This window comes from Macaca nemestrina, chromosome 5, assembly GCF_043159975.1.
Source record: "Macaca nemestrina isolate mMacNem1 chromosome 5, mMacNem.hap1, whole genome shotgun sequence".
In the NCBI taxonomy this organism is placed as follows: Eukaryota; Metazoa; Chordata; class Mammalia; order Primates; family Cercopithecidae; genus Macaca; species Macaca nemestrina.
This window is the reverse complement of record NC_092129.1, coordinates 158,884,185-158,901,523: the sequence shown is the minus strand read 5'-3', so window position 1 is coordinate 158,901,523 and position 17,339 is coordinate 158,884,185. Positions and strand designations below refer to the sequence as shown.

Below are 17,339 nucleotides of genomic sequence, written 5' to 3'. Positions count from 1 at the left end.
AAAATCTATGAGCTCAAATTTTAGTGCTAAGCAGAAACGAGAAAAGAAACAGCCTTCTAAATACTAAAAACCAGAGAAATCTAGTCTTTATGCGTGTTTGTAGCTTGAATTTACACTACCTGAGAGAACTGGAGAAAAGTCTTGCTGAACATTTAATTTAGAGGCCCCTGGACTAACAGTTCCTGTAAACCTAGAAGAAGGGGAAAATTCTCTTTGAAGGACCCCATCTTTAAGCTAGCTAACGAGAATTTCTGTAAGTAAAATTCCAAACCATGAAGCAGCTCATGGTACAAAATAACTAAACAGCCAAGGCACAATGAACAAGAGCTAGCAAAAACAACAGATTATATACACATAAAACAGACCCACAATAGTATGGTTAATATTATGATCAATTCTATACACCTGAGCCTGAAATATGCCTGTTTATATGCTTGTATCTACTATATGAGAAAGATATAGAAAAAGATTCTAACCAAGAGAAAGCTGATATAGCCATATTAACTATTAACATATTAACTAAGAGAAAGATAAATCCATCCTCTTTTAAGCAACAAATATTACCAGAGAAAAGGAAGTTAGTTAAGCTGCTGCAGTGCACAAAGGGGCCGCCCAGAGTAACATGGTGGCCACTCAGCAGGCATCCCCAGCCCTCATCCTGTCTCCCCGGACCCCCTCACCCCAACTCCCCATTTTCTCCAGCTGGGAGGTGGCCTCAGGCTCCCTCGCCTGCCCCTTCCCTGTCCTCATCCTGGTCCCAGGGGTTGGAGGGAACACCACTTGCCTCCCACCAAAGCTCCAAAGAGAACCCACAAGGAATTGAATGACCTGGCACAGGACCCCCCGTTCCAGCAGAGTGTTTAGCCAGTCCTGTTGGAGATGGCATGTCCCACTGGCAAGCTGCAATAAGAGGTGAAGTGACAGTCCCTATCACCGTGGAATTTTTTTCTTGCAATTCATTTCCCAACAGACTACCCCTTTAAACCCCCTAAGGTTGCATTTACAGGAATGTATTATCCAAATGTGTTTTGATATTCTATGGTCACAGTGGTCTCCAGCACTATTTCAAAAGTACCCTTGAACATTTGTTCCCTATTGTGTGATTCCAATCCATATGATCCTCTAGTGACTGAGGTTGCTGAGATCTACAGAAAGGATAGAGAAAAGTATAGCAGAATAGCTCAGGGATGGACTCAAAGTATGCCAGGTAATTAAAGAAATTGAATATCCTCTACAAATAAAGACAGGGGCACTCTGAAAGAGAAAGTCCTTTTAGGCTGGGCATAATGGCTGACACCTATAATATCAATACTTTGGGAGGCTAAAGCAGGAGGATTGCTTGGGCCCAGGAGTTCAAAAGCAGCCTGGACAATGTAGTGAGACACTGTCTCTACAAAAAAATTTAAAAATTAGCCAGGCATAATGGCATGTGCCTTTGGTCTCAGCTACTCAGAAGGCTGAAGTGGGAGGCACCCTTGAGTCCAGGAATTCAAGGCTGCAGTGAGTCATGATAGTACCACTGCACTCTTGCCTGGGTGACAGAGCAAGGCCCGGTCTCAAAAAAAAAAAAAAAAAAAAAAGTTCTTTTGATTTCCATTTTACTGCCTTCCATGAGTACATACCTCACCCTGCCCTGTATATACAACCTGATACAGCAATGCTGCATGTTGCACATACTTGGAACAACATACTAGAAATGCTGTACATCTGTACCAACATTGCCTCCTAGCAGAGAAGTGTGTGTGTGACAAGCCAGTTCTACAGGCATAGCCTAGGTGTGAGACTAAAAGCTTTCCTCATTGACTTAAATTTGGATAACAGTGAGGGGTGGTGGGTATGATGTGTGCTTGGATGGAGGAGAAAAGCTCTACTCACCTGTAGGAGACTGTTTATCAGTAGAATCCATCTATAGTCAAGACAGTTGTGAAAAGTAAAGTGAACTGAAGCTGTTTCTGTATTCATTTTATTGCAAAGGAGCTACATCTTAGGTAAAAATTATGACCAATCAGATTAAACTCTACCCACATCCTGTATTTTAAGGTCTAAGTTTAACTGGACAACATTTATATGGATTGGAGCTATTAGTACATCAAATGTGATAGGTTTTTCTGTTGTTTGGAATAGTTTCAGAAGGAATGGTACACCTGCTCCTCTTTGTACCTCTGGTAGAATTTGGCTGTGAATCCATCTGGCCTTGTTTTATACGGTTGGTAGGCTATTAATTACTGCCTCAATTTCAGAACTTGTTATTGGTCTATTCAGGGATATGGCTTCTTCCTGGTTTAGTACTGGGAGGGTGTATGTGTCCAGCAATTTATCCATTTCTTCTAGATTTCTAGTTTATTGTGTAGAGGTGTTTATAAGTACTCTGATGGTAGTTTGTATTTTTGTGGGATCACTGGTGATATCCTCTTTATCATTTCTTATTGTGTCTATTTGATTCTTCTCTCTTTTCTCCTTTATTAATCTAGCTAGTGGTCTATTTTATCTTTTCAAAACACCAGCTCCTGGATTCATTGATTTTTTTGAAGTGTTTTTTGAAGTGTTTTAAACAAATTTAAAAGCTAGCAGGAGACAAGAAATAACTAAGATCAGAACAGAATTCTGTTCTCTATCTCCCTCAATTCTGTTCTGATCTTAGTTATTTCTTGTCTCCTGCTAGCTTTTAAATTTGTTTGCTCTTGCTTCTCTAGTTCTTTTAATTGTGATGTTAGGGTGTCGATTTTAGATCTTTCCTGCTTTCTCTTCTGGGCATTTAGTGCTATAAATTTCCTTCTTAAGACTGCTTTAGCTGTATCCCGGAGATTCTGGTATGTTGTGTCTTTGTTCTCATTGGTTTCAAAGAACATCTTTATTTCTGCCTTCATTTCGTTATTTACCCAGTAGTCATTCAACAGCAAGTTGTTCAGTTTCCATGTAGTTGTACGGTTTTGAGTGAGTTTCTTAATCCTACGTTCTGATTTGATTGAGTCTGAGAGACTGTTAAGATTTCCATTCTTTTGCATTTGCTGAGGAGTGTTTTACTTCCAATTATGTGGTCAATTTTAGAATAAATGCTATGTGGTGCTGAGAAGAATGTATATTCTGTTGATTCGGGGTAGAGAGTTCTGTAGATGTCTATTAGTTTCACTTGGTCCAGAGCTGAGTTCAAGTCCTGAATATAATCCTTGTTAATTTTCTGTCTCATTGATCTAATATTGACAGTGAGGTGTTAAAGTCTCCCACTGTGTGTGGGAGTCTACATCTCTTTGTAGGTCTCTAAGAACTTGTTTGATAAATCTAGGTGCTCCTGTATTGGGTGCATATATATTTAGGACAGTTAGCTCTTCTTGTTGCATTGATCCCCTTACCATTATGTAATGCTCTTCATTGTCCTTTTTGATCTTTGTTGGTTTAAAGTCTGTTTTATCAGAGACTAGGATTGCAACCCCTGTGGGTTTTTTGCTTTCCATTTGCTTGGTAAATATTCCTCCATCCCTTGATTTTGAGCCTATGTGTGTCTTTGCATGTGAGATGGGTCTCCTGAATACAGCACACCAACAGGTCTTGACTCCTTATCCAATTGCCAGTCTGTGTCTTTTAATTGGGGCATTTAGTCCATTTACATTTAAAGTTAATATTGTTATGTGTGAATTTGATCCTGTCATCATGATGCTAGCTGGTTATTCTGCACATTAGTTGATGCGGTTTCTTCATAGTGTCATTGGTCTTTCTATTTTGATGTGTTTTTGCAGTGGCTGGTACTGGTTTTTCCTTTCCATATTTAGCGCTTCCTTCAGGAACTCTTTGTAAGGCAGGCCTGGTGGTGGCAAAATTCCTCAGCATTTGCTTGTCTGGAAAGCATTTTATTTCTCATTCACTTGTGAAGCTTAGTTTGACTGGATATGAAATTCTGGATTGAAAATTCTTTCAGAATGTTGAATATTGGCCCCTACCCTCTTCTGGTTTGTAGGGTTTCTGCAGAGAGATTTGCTGTTAGTCTATGGGCTTCCATTTGTAGGTTACTTGACCTTTCTCTCTGGCTGCTCTTAACATTTTTTCCTTCATTTCAACCTTGGAGAAATCCGCAATTATGTGTCTTGAGGTTGCACTTCTCAAGTAGTAGCTTAGTGATATTCTCCGTATTTCCTGAATTTGATTGTTGGCCTGTCTTTCTAGGTTGGGGAAATTCTCCTGGATAATACACTGAAGAGTGTTTTCCAACTTGGTTCCATTTTCCCTGTCACTTTCAGGGACCCCAATCAATCGTAGGTTTGGTCTTTTCACATAGTCCCATATTTTTTGGAAGCTTTGTTTGTTCCTTTTTGTTTTTTCTCTAATCTTGTCTTCATGCCTCATTTCACTAAGTTGATCTTCAATCTCTGATATCCTTTCTTCCCCTTGATGGATTTGGCTGTTAATACTTGTGTATGGTTCATGAAGTTCTCATGCTGTGCTTTTCAGCTCCATCAGGTCATTTATGTTCCTCTCTAAACTGGTTATTCTAGTTAGCAGTTACTGTAACCTTTTGTCAAGGTTCTTAGCTTCCTTGCATTGAATGAGAAATGCTTCTTTAGCTCAGAGGAGTTTGTTATTACCCACCTTCTGAAGCCTACTTCTGTCAGTTCATCAAACTCATTCTCTATCCAGTTTTGTGCCCTTGCTGGAGGAGTTGCGATCATTTGGAGAAGAGGAGGCATTCTGGTTTTTGGAATTTTCAGTGTTTTTGTGCTGGTTTTTCCTCATCTTTGTGGATTTATCTGCCTTTGATCTTTGAGGCTGATGACCTTTGGATTGGGTTTCTGTGTGGGGGTCCTTTTTGTTGATGCTGATGTTGTTGCTTTCTGTTTGTTAGTTTTTCTTCTAATGGTCAGGCCCCTCTGCTGCAGGTCTGCTGCCATTTGCTGGAGGTCCGCTCCAGACCCTACTTGCCTGGGTATCACCAGTGGAGGCTGCAAAACAGCAAAGATTGCTGCCTGCTCCTTCCTCTGGAAGCTTCGTCCCAGAGGTGCCCCATCCTGATGCCAGCCAGAGCTCTCCGGCATGAGTTGCCTGTCAACTCCTGTTGGGAGGTCTCTCCCAGTCAGGAAGCATGGGAGTCAAGACGCACTTGAGGAGGCAGGCTGTCTCTTAGCAGAGCTCAAGAGCTGTGCTGTGAGATTCACTGCTCTGTTCAGAGTCAGCAGGCAGGAACGTTTAGGTCTGCTGAAGCTGCACCCACAGCCACCCCTTCTCCCAGGTGCTCTGTCCCATGGGAGATAGGAGTTTTATCTATAAGTCCCTGACTGGGGCTTCTGCCTGTCTTTTAGAGATGCCCTGTTCAGTGAAGAAGAATCTAGAGAAACAGTGTGGCCACAGCTGTTTTGCTGTGCTGTGTTGAGTTCTGTGCAGTCTAAACTTCCAGGCCTCCTTAGCACTGTCAGGGGAAAACTGCCTACTTAAGCCTCAGTAATGGCTGATGCCCCTCCTCCCACCAAGCTTGATCTTCCCAGGTCAACTTCAGACTGTTGTGCTGGCAGTGAGAATTTCAAGCCAGTGGTTCTTAGCTTGCTGGGCTCCATGGGAATGGGACCCACTGAGCCAGACCACTTGGCTCCCTAGCTTCAGCCCCCTTTCCAGGGGAGTGAACAGTTCTGTTTTGCTGTGATTCCAGGCACCATTGGGGTATGAAAAAAAAATTCCTGCAGCTAGCTTGGTGTCTGCCCAAACTAGCTCTTATTTTTCTTATGCTCTTAATCGCTTAGATCTAAGTGCACATAAGGGTGAAAATCCATTTGATAGAAATACTTGTGTAGATTTAAAGATCCAATTGCTCCTCTGGAGCTAATCTGTGTAATAAATTGATTACTAAACTGATTACATATTTTAAAAGGTGGCAGATATACAAAGAATTTCTACAACTCAAGAATAAAAATATAAGCAACACAAGTTTTTAAAAAACAGGCAAAAGATTTGAATAGACATTTCGTCATAAATGTCTATTTTAAAAAACAGGCAAAAGATTTGAATAGACACATGGCCAGTGGGCACATAAAAAAGTATCCAACATCGTTAGTCATTGGAGTTAGTTTTAGTCAATTAAAACCAAAAGTGAGTAGAAAACAAAAGCATTAAGAATGAGTCATATATTTCCATTTTTGGCCAAAATGCAGTAAGAGAGAACAGATTTATCCTCCTCTCTGAAACAACAACAACAAAAAGACAAATACATGAAACAGCGATTCTTAGAACAAATTAGACAATGAAGAATGGTGATCTCCAAGAAATAGGAAATAAATGAGGTGAGCTAATGATTGCCCCAGTATACTATTTGGAGGAAGTTTTTTCAGGTCACAGGGCAGGGAAGAGGCACCTTTGTGGAGGTGTCCTGGAGCTGAGGAGATAGCCGCGAGTCTGGAGAGTGAGATGGCTAGATGCCTAGGGCAGAGTACCAAAGACATGAGAGCCTCCCTGGGAGAACTTGAAGACCTGCAGAAGGTCCCCCTCAAACAGTCAGCTAAGTGCTGATCAGTGCATGTGTGTGGGAAAACACCCAAGGTCAGGGGAAGAATCACTAAATTCACATGAGGAAACAATCATCAGAGCTCACATAGTGCTAGAAAGGGTGAAAACCTGTGACTCTGTCTCCTTGGAACGCCATGCTCCATGACAGTCACACACAGATCACTCTCTGCATACCCAAGATTTAAAAACGTCTGTGAAATTGAACCGCTAACTCAGCAAGTGTTTCAGCAGGTAAGTCAACTGTGTACCAAGCACTTGGAGCCATTAATAACACCCTACCAACCTAACTCAAAGTGTTGCTCAGGAATGTCTCTCTTAAGCGGGAACACCTCTCCGTACTCGTCAAATGCTCACTACCACTAACCCACCATCCCCCAAAAGCTCCCTCCACACCAGCCATCTTTCTGGGTACTCCTCCTAGTCTGCCACCCCTAAGCCCTGGGACTTTTCCTTCCTGCTGTTTCCCATCAATACTGCCCTGTCTCATTCCTTCAGGACCTGGCCCCTCTGCTACTCAAAGTGGCAGCAAGCCTTCTCGTGGCCTAATCTGCGCAAATGAGTGAGAAGCTAGGAAGAGTTAAAGTGATTTCACCCAGTCACTGTCCTTCTCAGTGCAATGCATTATGTAGTAGCAATAGAGGCTATCAGGAAACACATGATCTCAACACAGAATAGCTGCCATGTGGATGTTGCTGGTATGCTAGCAAACACAGCGAGGAAGAGTTTGGAGCAAGCAGGCTTGACCATGCCCCCTTAAATCCCATCAAAGACAAAGTGACTTCTTTTTTCTCTACACAGAATCCACCCCTGGGAAGATGCAGGGCAGTCACAGAGCATTTCACAGGTGTTGGGGGAATGTCCTATGTGTTTGGGGAAAAGAAAAGGAAGATAGGAAGGAGGAAAATATAAAGGAGGTTCAGTCAACAAACACTAGTTGAATATTCTACATATGCCAGGCATTGCTCTAGGTTCTGGGGTTATACCAGTGAACAAATGGGTTTGTTCCTTTTATACCAGTGGTCCCCCAAATTTCCCCACCATGGAAATTTCCACCTTGGAAGACACAGAACTTTGAATGTGTCTTTGTAAGACGTTTCCCAGGTAAGTTGGATTGTCAGGCAATTTGAGGAACCACTATTGACGCAACAGTTGAGATTCTTCTCATTGATCAAAAAAGCAACCTACAATACTCATGGCTGTTGACCTTTGGAAAACAATTGTATTGAATATCGAGGTGCTATCTTTCTTCACACTGTCTACCAAAGGTTTGCTTTGGTGTCCTCCTAATCCTTCTCCAAACACTGAGGCCTCTCCCAATCTACTCCATATACTTATGCTTTGGGTATCAGGCCCCACCTGTACCTCTTAGAAAGTTCGCCGACTCCCAATTATTTATCAGTTTCCTCACCACATGCCCATCAATTATATTTAGCAATATAATATGTACTGAGGACTTTTGATAAGAGGTATGTTCCTTCTGATTTATACATATTTTCTCAAGTCATCCTAAAAACTATGTAGCAGGTATCCTGCAGAAGAGGAAATTGAGACAGATTATATAACATGACCATTGTTATTGAGAATGAGGTCATTCTTCATGTATTAACATGACCTTCCATCTTCTACTGTGCCTCCATCATACTGATTAATACGTTAAGTTTTGAAATTGAGAGAGAGGGAGAACAAGAGGGAGAGAAAAGGAGAGAGATCCAGAGGAAATTTGGAAAAGAGAGAGGGAAAGGCTCTTAAATACAATACCTCTTCCATTTACTTGATATATGAACTTCACCTCTTAAAATCTCTTTTCCACATCTGCAACAGAGAAATAATGACTCCTACTCTATGTAGCTTATGGGGTTTACATGAGGTTATGAATATAAAGCTTCTCATACTACACTTGCCACATAAACTTAAGTATGTGATAATAAGAGCCCTATATCTATATACTCGGCTTTTTCTTCAGCTTTTTAAAATCAATATCTGACATTAAATTGTGTGTGGCGGGGGGTGGTGTGAGTTATCTCTTTGTCCCACTGTATTTTTTTTTTTTTTTTTTTTTTTTTTGAGACAAAGTGTCACTCTTGTTGCCCAGACTGGAGTGCAACAGCCCTATATCTATATACTCCGCTTTTTCTTCAGCTTTTTTTAGTCAGTATCTGACATTATATTGTGGGGTGGGGGGGAGGGGGCACGGGAAGGTATATTATCTTTCTGTCCCACTGCATTTTTTTTTTTTTTTTTTTTTTTTGAGACAAAGTCTCGCTCTTGTTGCCCAGGCTGGAATGCAATGGCATGACCTCGGCTCACTGCAACCTCTGCCTCCCAGGTTTAAGTGATTCTCTTGCCTCAGTCACACAAGTAACCAGGATTACAGATGTATGCCACCACACCCAGCTAATTTTTGCATTTTTAGTAGACACGGGGTTTCACTATGTTGGCCAGGCTGGTCTCAAACTCCTGACCTCAGGTGATCCGCCCGCCTCAGCCTCCCGAAGTGCTGGGTTTACAGGTGTGTACCACCGTGCCCATCCCGTCTCACTGTATCATAAGCTCCACATGAGAAGGAACTTTGCCACACTCACCCCTGTATCCACAGTGCTTACAATGATGGCTGGCTCCTAGCAGGCACACTTTCAGTATTTGTTGAATGGTTGTTATGACCATAATCTTCCCTACAGCACCTCACTACAAACATAGTAGTTGCCCTACAAATGCTTTCTATGTGGTTTGCAGTAAATAGAATCCAAAACCCTTATTATCATACTATATTGCCACCCACTTCAGCTAAACTGAATGAATAACCTACTGGCTGGGGTAACCTATTTGAAGATACAGATCACAAAAACAAAGAGAGCATCTAACAAATACTGATTATTCATTACACTGCCTGCTTTCTATCCTGGCTTCTAGGAACAAACAAGTTCAGTGAATGTCATCCCTTCTAAGATGTATATTTAAACCTTTAAGCTGTCCTATATTTTTACAAATTTCCTAAAATAATATTGTATTATTTTTACAAACAAAATTTTAATTGAGAAAAAAATAACAAATATAATAACCTAGCATGGAGAAAAGCACTGCACTCTAACCTGGGCGATAGCGCGAGACCCTGTCTCAAAAAAAAGAAAAAAAGAGGGTATTTAAGGTCAAGTCAAATCTCTCTTGCTCTATCTCTGACATCTGTCCCTAGAGGCAGCCAAATGATAGTTTGGCATTTATCAGGATGCCCATGATGTCAAATTCTTTCTTTTTGTGTTTGATGTTGCCAACCATTAATGTTCAATTCTATGATCTATTATTTCATTAGGGGCTTGTAAAAGGGCAAAACCCTATCACTTCTTTTTCATACATTAACTATCATCCTGAGATAAATTTCCCTTTACCTACAACTTGCTTACCCAGTTGTACAGTTTGCAAAGAATACATATTTTTTCTTTAATCATTTTTCAAAATAAGGAGTTGGTTTCCTATGACCCTCTAATTTGTTTTACATTATGAACATATTGTGTTAAACATATTTGATGAGTTTGAATCCACTCATTACTTGTATTAGTGCTCATATCATCCCATTTTGGTCAGTGAGAAGCCTATTTTTTAACTGGCAAATAAAGTGTGTATATTTAGAGTATACATGACGTTTTGATATGTGCATACATTGTGGAATGGCTGAATAGAGCTAATTAACATATGGATTACCTCACATACTTATTTTCTGTGGTGAGAACACTTAAAATTTAATCTCAGCAATTTTCAAGTATATTTTAACTATAGTGAACACGATGTACAATAGATTTCTTGAATTTATTTCTCCTGTCCAACTGAAATTTTGTATCCTTTGACTAACATCTTCCCAATTCGCCTATCTCCTAGCCTTTGGTAACCATTACTCTACTCTCTGCCTTGATGACTTGTTTTTTTTTTTTTTTTTTTTTTTTTTTTGAGATGGAGTCTCTCTTTCTGTTACCCAGGCTGGAGTGCCGTGGCGTGATCTCCACTCATTGCAAGCTCCGCCTCCCAGGTTCATGCCATTCTCCTGCCTCAGCCTTCCCAGTAACTGGGACTACAGGCGCCCGCCACCAAACCTGGCTAATTTTTTGTATGTTTCAGTAGAGACGGGCTTCACCGTGTTAGCCAGGATGGTCCCCATATGACCTCATGATCCACCCGCCTCGGCCTCCCAAAGGGCTGGGATTACAGGCATGAGCCACCGTGCCCCAATGAGTTTGAATTTTTAAAATCCTACATTGCTATGTTGAATGACGGTGCTCCCTCCAAAATTCACGTTGAAACTTAATCCCCATGCAACAGTATTAAGAGCTGTGGCCTCTGGAAGGTGATTCAGTCATGAGGGCTCTGCTCTCACAAATGGAATTCGCACACTTACAAAAGAGCTCAGGGTTGAAGAGAGAGTCCTCTTGCTCCTATGCTCTTCTGCCATGTGAGGAAACAGTGTTCCTCCCCTCCAAAGGATGCAGCAACTAGTTGCCATTTTGGAAGCAGTGACTGGGTTCTCACCATATATCAAACCTGCCAGTGTCTATCTTGAACTTCCCAGCCTCCAGAACCATGAGAAATAAATTCCTGTTGATAAATTACCAGTCTATGATATTTTATTATACCAATATGAAACAGACTAAGACATACATATAAATGCGATCATGCTGTATTTGTCTTTTTGTGCTGGCTTATTTCATTTAATATAATGTCCCTAGTTTAATCTATGTTGTCACAAATGACAGCATTTCCTTCTTTTTTAAAGCTGAATAGTATTCCATTTTTCTGATCCTTTTATTCACTGATAGACTCTGAGGTTGATTCCATATCTTGGCTATTGTGACTAATACCGCAATAAACATGGGAGTGCAGATATTCTCTTTTCAAATATCTCTGACACACTCCAATTCCTTTGAATATATACCCATTAATGGGATTACTGGGTCATATGATAGCTCTATTTTTAATTTTTCAGGAAACTTTGTAGTGTTTTCCATAACAGCTGTGCTATTTTATACTTTCACCAGCAGTTTAAGGGTTCCCTTTTCTTCTATATCCTCACCAACATTGTTACCTTTCATCTTGTTGATAATAGCTATTCTAACAGGTGCGAAGTGGAAAGTAGGAAGCTTTTCAAGCTGGCCCTTGTGAGTCATTTTGAGATGACCCCAATAGTATTTGATATTTTCTTGCCTCTCCTATAACAAGATACTTCATGTTCTTTTATATTTTCTGTCTGACACCTTGAATCAGCTATTTCTCCTAAAAGTTTTGGTTCCTCTTGTTAGAAAAGGTGTCTGGAAACCACAATCTAGGTGCTAGAGGATAGATGTCAATTTGAGGCCGGCTCATGTCTGTAATCCCAGCACTGTGGGAGGCCAAGGCGAGTGGATTGCTTGACATCAGGAGTTCAAGACCAGCCTGGCCAACATGGTGAAGCCCTCTTTCTACTAAAAACACACAAAAAAATTAGCCAGGTGTGGTGGCACACACCTGTAGTCCCAATGAGCCGGGATCATGCCACTGCACTTCAGCCTGGAGCCTGGGCAACAGAGTGAGACTCTATCTCAAAAAAAAAAAAAAAAAAAAAAAAAGAATGTCCATTTGCTCAATTTTGGATGCAGTAAAGAATTTCCTTCAAACTGTAAACAGTCGTAAAAGCACTTAGCACTTGATTATTTAGAAATTCATTATCTGGATCTCTTGCTTTTTATAAGTGCTTTTGTATCTGTGTCCTTTCTGAGACTAGGAGTTTAAAAACCATAACCTCTTCTTCACCAGTCCCTGGCCCAAAGTTTGTAACATGATAGACACTCAGAACGTATTCATTGAATGAGAAAAATCAGGCTTTAGATGCTAAATGACCAGAAATGAGTTTCAAAAATATGAGAAGAAACAGCAGCATAGTTAGAATAACCTGGTAGCCTCTGAGGACATTAGTTTAATAGGGTCTACATTTGCTTGGCTGTTTAAATTCATGTTTACTTAAAAAGCAATTACTTTACAGACTTATGCTATATTTTTAAAAGGGCATTTTTGAGTTGGTTCAAAGGTTGTGGTTTATTGTTGACATTGTCTCCTCCAAAACCCACCCTTGACTAGCTCTAAAACAAAAGAGTTTCTATGAAAAGATACAAGTTTTAATTTTCTATTTAGGTCATCCTCAGAGAATTTCAACCTATGATGATTAATCAAACAGAGACAAAAAAGGGCAAAGCAGGCCTAAGATAACAGCAGATAGAGTGCAGCCCCTCCCTCCTGGGCAGGGAGTTGGCAGGGGTGGGGTACATGGCAAGTAAGCCGAGATGAGGTTCCTGGTTGGCTGGGTGGGGAAGTACAGGGATGGAATGTGCCTGTGAAGCTACTGATTGACCCTGGACAGTTTGCAGCCTTGAGTGGGAGGGGTAGGATCTGAAGAACAACAACAGAGGGCTTTGGAAGGAATTGGGGTAAGGTGGTAGAGGGGAATCTGGTTTCTTGTTAAGAGGCAGAGAAAGGATGGGCAAAAAAAATGGTCTTCCTGTCTTTCTCCAGTGCCTCATCTATTATAGCTTTCTGCTGAATTTTGCTCCTACAAAGCCCGTCTTTGCTCTTTCTCCAGCTGCTCCCTTAATCTTTCTATTCCTCTTTCTGGCTGACAGCCTCTTTCTCTGATGGCATTTAATTGACCTTAACTCACAACAGAGGAATAAACTTTTTGCTCACTAATGGCAAAAATCCAACTCTGGCTACTTACGGCAAAAGACAGGTCAGTGTAAGAAACTTGGTAGCAATGGGAATCTGTAGGCAAACTAAGAGAATGGGCCTTGGAGATTGGCAGGATCCGCGGTAGCTCTAAGGACTAGTAAGTGGGAGCCAAAGGATTGGTTTCCCAGCAGGAACAGTCTGGTCAAGGATGTGACTGCTGGGGTAAACCGTTTGTGAAAATCTCAGTGACCTCCCTCGGCCAGGTCATGAGAAGAAGGAGCTTATAATGTAAGAGGCAGACCACTGGATTTCCTCTCCCACGAAGGCTGTACATGATAGGATGGACATGTTTGGAAATTGGCAGTGCTATTAAAAAGAGGTAGCAAATGCCCAGCAGCCACAAAAAATAAAAATAAAAAAAGAAAGAAAAAGCTTTTTTTACTCAAAGACATCAACTTATTATCACAATTACTTAGTGGTTCCAATCCTGCGATTTCTTTCTTAATTTCTTAAATTTGCAAAGTTAGTGCTCTCAGTGTCTTAAAAACAATTTTTTTTTAATTTTTAAAATTAAAAACATATGTCCTCATTTTGTTTCTTTTCTTCCGATGAGTCAGTGACCTTAAGAATCCAAAGCTCTGCACCCCTGGACTAAGGCCAGGAGTGAAAATCCATTGCTAAGGTTAGTCAGCCCTGACAAAAAACACCCTTTTCCCTCTGGCCTTTTCATGACTTCTCTCCACCCCAGTAGAAACAATTAGCCATTGAAACTAAGTTGTTTTTTTTTTCTTTTTTTCAACTTATTATGAAAATTTTCACAATATATGTAAAAATGCAGAGAGTATTATATAATGAAACTCCTTGAGCCAGCTTCAACAATTCATCTCTGCCCACACACCCTCACATCCGTGCACACAACCTCACACAATTTTGTTCTCCTTAGTTGGATGATTCTAAAGCCAACCCCAGACATATGATTTTATCCTGCAATATTTTATTGTTTCTCTAAAATATAAGGACTCTGAAGATCGATAACCATAATATCACTATCAAACCTAACACATTTATTAAAAATTATTTCCTATCCTCAAATAGCAAGTCAATGGTCAAGTTTCACCAGTTGTCTCATCTATTTCTGGATCAAATCAGGATCCAAACGTGGTCTGTACATTCTGGCCAAATTTTTAAGGAGATTACAGTAACTGCCCAAACTTTTATAGTCTCAGTTTGAAGTTTGAACACAGCTTTTTCTTTGTGATTATTTATTTTTTTTTTTGAGACAGAATCTCGCTCTATTGCCCAGGCTCGAGTGCAGTGGTGCTAGAGTGCACAGCCTCTGAGTTCAAGTAATTCTCGTGTCCCAATGACCCGAGCAGCTGGGATTACAGGCATGCACCACCACGCCCAGCTAATACTTGTAGTTTTAGTAGAGACAGGGTTTCAACACGTTGGTCAGGCTGGTCTCAAACTCCTGACCTCAAGTGACCCAACCACGTCAGCTTCCCAAAGTGCTAAGATTACAGACTTGAGCCACTCACGCCCACCCTATTTATTTCAATAGCTCTTTGGGTAACAGGTGGTGTTTGGTTACTTGAATACGTTCTTTAGTTGTGATTTCTGAGATTCTGGTGCACCCATCACCTGAGCAGTGTACACTGAACACAGTTTTTTCATTTTAGTTTTCTTTGGTAGTCTAAGCTCATCTATGTTCTGAAGCTGCCATAGTTTCAAGTGTTGAAGTGATTCAGTGTCCCTCAGCCCATATCTTCAGGTTAAAGAAGCATATCTTGCAATTTCATTAAGAAAAACTATCCAGGCCTTTTTAAAAATGCTATTATTATTTCTTCTCAAAGAGTAGAGAAAGTAGCAACTGTTTTCTAAAATGTAGAGTTTATTTACTGTAACATTGTTTATGGTGACTTCAGATTGGAACTAAAAAGGTCCACCAAGGAGCCTGGCTAAAGAGACTACCCTATGCCCAACCTATAGGAAACTATGCCACATTTAAAAATAATGAGGTCACTCTATCTGTAACAATGTGAAAATGCTAAATGCCCAGGTATATTGGTGAATACAAAAATAGTATGAATAATGTATTCTATTTTTGCCTAGAAACAATGTGTTTCTAGATACACTTAAATCTCAAAGAATAAGCACCAAATCATGGGGGCAGGATGTAAAATTCTGGAGGAATTACACTTTCTACTTTTTAACATTTTTGTATCATTTAAATGCTTTATATACTAAGTGTATATTAGCTTTATAATGTGAAAAAATATACTTCTATGATGAAATATTATGTAACTTTATTATATAAATGATTTTCTTTCTTTCTGCAATCTTTCTGTAATATCAAAAATAATTTGGAGTTGACTCTACCACAGATACAATGTTATCAATTGGAAGAATATTTGAAGATACACCTTAATGATCTTCCTCAATTCACAACAGCAATATTGAACTATGACTCTATGACAGACACAGACATAAGCTTTATCCCATTTAATCTCCAGAATAAATACCACTGTCTACATTTTACATGTAAGGAAACTGAAGCTTAGAGTGACAAAGTCACTTGCTTAAGTCACAGCTAGGATTCAAACCTTGGTTTCTTTCATGCTGTGGCCCACAACTTCACCCTTTATACAGAGGTGTCCAATCTCTTGGATTTCCTGGGCCACAATGGAAGAAGAATTGCCTTGGACCACACATAAAACACACTAATACTAACAGTAGCTGATGAGCTAAAACAAACAAACAAAATATTGCAAGAAAATCTCATAATGTCATGTTTTAAGAAAGTTTATGAATTTGTGTTGAGCCACATTGAAAGCTGTCCTGAGCTGCATGCAGCCTGTGGGCCACAGATTAGACAAGTTTGCTCTATAGCATACTGCCTCTACCTTACTAAATATAACAAATGTACCAAAAAAAAAAAAGCAATATTCCAAAATTCAAGGCCATCATCCTCTCATGTTTCTCTTCAGAGCCACTGTGTAGGGAGTTCCCAAGACCATGCAGCATCCCATGATTTGTTTGAGGGACTCGGCCCATAGTCATACTCATAGCCATGACTTATTGCAGTGAAATGATACAAAGCAGAATCAGCAAAGGAAAAAGGCACATGGGGCAAAGCATGGGGGAAACTAGGCACAAGTTTCCAGAGTCCTCTCTCAACAGAGTTACATGGGATGTATGTAATTCCCCTGGCAATAAGTTGAAAGCACACCTGTGAAATATTACCAAGCAGGAGAGACTCAGCACTCAGGGATTTTATTGGGGGCTAGTCATGTAGGCATCCTCTGCTTGGCACATACTCAAACCTTAAATTCCCACAAGAAAATCACGTGTTCACCATAACCACATTGTTTGTTCAAATAGCTTAGGTACAGTGAGCCACTCTACCAGTTAATCACGGGAAGCCTCCCACAACCTAAGTTCACAGATGCCAGCCTTATAATCAGACCTGTCAAAGAATAGCACTTGGGCCTTTATGCCAACTCTTTTCTGAATAGCCTCCAAACAATTATAAAGAGTCAAGTGTACAATGAAAATATAATTACATCAGCAGCCTCCAGCTTGTGTTCATAGTGAACATGGTAAAGCCACTCAGTATTATTTCTTTTCAGTAAATAACAATTTTCCTCCAGAGTCCTAGTGTCGTCCATTTATAGGCCAGACAGCACTTTCAAATCTACTTTTCTTAGCCAAAGGCACTGCAGTTCTTATCCCTTTCTTCACTTTTCACAGCGTCTTCCAAGGAGGTTTAAACACAAAATATCTCAAGGAAACCATTTCCCCATGATGATAGCAGCGCCTACCTGATTGCCCATGCAGAGGAAGACCTTTGATATTTTGTTTCATTTTCAGTAACCGGTTGAAGGTTTTTTAAAAAGATTTGAGTGTAAGCTTCTTCATCACTATTATGACCTTCTCTTTGATATCCATTTCCAAGTCAATGACTTGTACTTAGAATGGCAGGTTTCAAAAGAAACGAGCCATGTGCCTCATCACTCAGAAAACACTGTTCCTCTCATGTTAATTTGCCATACTTGAGAAATTCTAGCCTGATTTTTAGGGTGATAACTTTTTACCCCGTGCTTTTTACATGAAATAAAGAACTTCATACCACCCAGCACCCACACCCAAGGTGTCTTGCACAGTGTCAATTTAAG

The 17,339-nt window shown here is 40.3% G+C and overlaps 1 protein-coding gene and 1 pseudogene across 3 annotated transcripts in view; one reads left to right on the top strand and one right to left on the bottom strand.

Moving 5' to 3' along the window:
- Positions 1-17,339, bottom strand: part of LOC105482555 (cytidine monophosphate-N-acetylneuraminic acid hydroxylase) — a 353,903-nt gene that overhangs the window by 94,198 nt on the left and 242,366 nt on the right. The gene's annotated exons all lie outside the window — the stretch shown is intronic.
- LOC105482552 (ubiquitin-conjugating enzyme E2 D2 pseudogene) lies at positions 808-1,215 on the top strand (annotated as a pseudogene).